Source organism: Eptatretus burgeri, chromosome 1 (assembly GCF_056783735.1).
Source record: "Eptatretus burgeri isolate ZD-2024b chromosome 1, Ebu_testis_v1, whole genome shotgun sequence".
Lineage (NCBI taxonomy): Eukaryota > Metazoa > Chordata > Myxini > Myxiniformes > Myxinidae > Eptatretus > Eptatretus burgeri.
This window is the reverse complement of record NC_140961.1, coordinates 108,540,961-108,543,960: the sequence shown is the minus strand read 5'-3', so window position 1 is coordinate 108,543,960 and position 3,000 is coordinate 108,540,961.

The following is a 3,000-nucleotide window of genomic DNA, read 5'->3' as shown; positions in this document are numbered from 1 at the left end:
TGTTGATGTGTTTTTGTCATCGACTACTACTTTTGAAAGATACATTGTTTTGCAAAAAAATAACATCAGACTACAACTATCCACAATACTTTCAGCATTTTGGTTCGTGCCCATATTGATGTACGGTTCACCATTTTGATGCACTGATGGCCACATGAGATGCACTGATTGCCATTCTGATGCACGGGCTGACATGTTGAGGCACAGATGAACATTTTGATACACAGCTCACCATTTCAGATGCACTGGTTGCCCTTCTGATGCACAGGTTGCCCTTCTGATGTATGGATGGACATTTTGATGCAAGAGTTGCCATATTGATGGACTGGCGGCCATTTGGGATGCATATGTTGCCCTCCTGATGCACATTTTGCCCTCCTGATGCACATGTTGCCCTCCTGATGCACATGTTGCCCTCCTGATGCACATGTTGCCCTCCTGATGCACATGTTGCCAATATGATGCACGGATGGACATTTTGATGCATGGGTTCCCATATTGATGCACTCGTTGCCATTTGAGATGCACATATTGCCCTTCTGATGGATGAATGGACATTGTTATGCATGGTTTGCCATATCGATGCACAGGTTGCCAGTTGGGATGCACAGGTTGCCAGTTGGGATGCACAGGTTGCAATGCTGATGCATGGATGCAGGCCAATTTGATGATATGGAACAGATATCAAGTTAATTCCAGAATATTATTGCAGAATATTGTTACCAGGACATTCAATCACAATTTCCTTGATACCGGTATAGTTTTGTGGGGCATTAATGGAACGGCACTCCAAAACTTACAAGGAGAAATAAATTTTAGGAGCTTTGAGCTTGATATAATTCAGACATTTAATTGGTGATAAAGTATTGCTTCACCACCTTTGCAGCATGATGTACTTTACTGTCCCTGATTTTATGTATCTTCCAAATATTCCATCCTTGCGAGGTGTGCGGTCACTCGAAGTATACATTTTTAGCTTACCTGGAACTTAGTTCCAGGGAGCTTATGGGATGGCGCATTGTCTGTCCATCCGTCCGTCCATAAACACTTGTGACTTCTTCTCTGAAACTAGACGCACGATTTCGATGAAATTTGACCACAGCCTTCATCACCCAGTATGTACCAAATTTTGTTCATGGCATTAAAAAAAAAAAAATCGGGGTCTGATGGGGTCTACGGAGGGAGTTTACAGGCCCCCCAAAAGAGGTATTTGCTTTCTTCTCCGAAACTAAACAAACAATTCCGATAAATGTTTATGATATTTAAAAAAAATTGGGGTCTGAGGGGATTTACTGTGAAGAGGGGGGGGGGGTGGGGGTGGTTGCTCCACAAAATATGTATTTGCTATAATATTGGTTCAATGGTGCATTTTTCTGATTCTGTCCCATGTTGACTTCCTCCTCAGTGTCGTAATTCTACCAGGTGAGTGCCCAGAGATATAGTCCATGTGCCAGTAGTGTTGGTCGGTACCATCTGGGGGGACTAATTTAAATGGTGATGCTTAGCAAGGTGTTTAACCCTTGAGTTAGAAAATATGTGATAGCATTGTATCGGTGGTAGCTTTTTGTGTGTTATCACCCTGGGTATATGCCCACACTTAAATAAGTTTTTGTGCAAAATTGCCAGTACAAGGTAAGACATCCAACTTCAACTTAACATTTATTTATCAGTCAAACATTAATATTGAAATTTGTCTCACCTTTTGCTAGGATGATTTGCTTCTCAACAAAAAGTGCTAAACATGTCTCGGTTGAAATGCATGTCATTGGTGACACTTTTATATCAGTGTCTATTTCCTGTGTGATAAATCATACCACCATTAGTAAAAAGTGTTTGTCTATCATTTACTGTGGAAAGTAAATAATAGTTCTGGAACAATATAATTACATGGGTGTTTAGCAAATTTATAAAGAAATCCAAAAATCGAAATTTCTTTTTTGTATGTTGTATGTTAAGATCAGTATAGCAGACAATGTTACCCCAGCCCCCAAATGAAAAAAAATATCTAATTTGGACGGATTTATGTAGTTTGGTCAATGTCATGATATTGTTACGGTTGTGGAAATTCACAGAACACCGTTGAGCTTTCCCAGAGATCAGTTATATCGATAAGGGTGTGTTCAGATTAGATTTCCCCACCGATGTCGAAAGGGAATTTATTCGTGTAACCGGGCTGTGATCTTTGAGTCAGCCATTATTCTTTTGCTATCTTCATTTTGGAACAACCACTACTTCAACAACCACGCCATCCCCACCACAGAGCAACCGCCTCTCAACATCGCCTCACCTTCATCTCCATTGCGCCGCCATCTTTTCGCTGGCCACAGCGAATCCCCACGAACAACACCATCCGCCGACAGACGCGGGGACTCCCTCATTAGGGTGGGAGCTGATGATTTCTACAACGTCCGTGTGGTGGAGATGATCTCTGCCACGTCCGCTCTCTCCGCATTTCGTGACGAGATCGGATCAAAATACCAAAAGGGGTGGAGCCAGCTGATAAGTTACAAACAAACAGACAAGGGCAGTAGCTGCTAATCCCGACGACGATGACGAAGATTGAGCATAATGTAGAACATTGCATCCTTAACAAAGTTAATATTTGTTTGCCTAAAAATAAAAGGTAATTTCAAAATTATATACATGTACATACTTACTTTAAGACATAACCCAAAGTCATAGTCAACTATCCACGTGTATCCGGATATATTTGTGTAAAAATCGTATTCCAATATAATCATCAATTCATTGATCATTGCCAGTAAAGTACTTCAGCTATCATTGACTATTATTGTATGTAGTATTAATATTTGAGGGTTCATCAAATTCAATTTCTTACTCGAAGTGATCAGTGGAACTGCAAAATAGCCATTTTTCAGATTAAAATGGTGGCCATCTTGAAAATATGAGACAAGTCTAATATATACACCTTCAATTTGATCATTATCGGATTACTTGACCATGAAAACATAGTAGTAGACACCAAAATTGTGTGTGTAA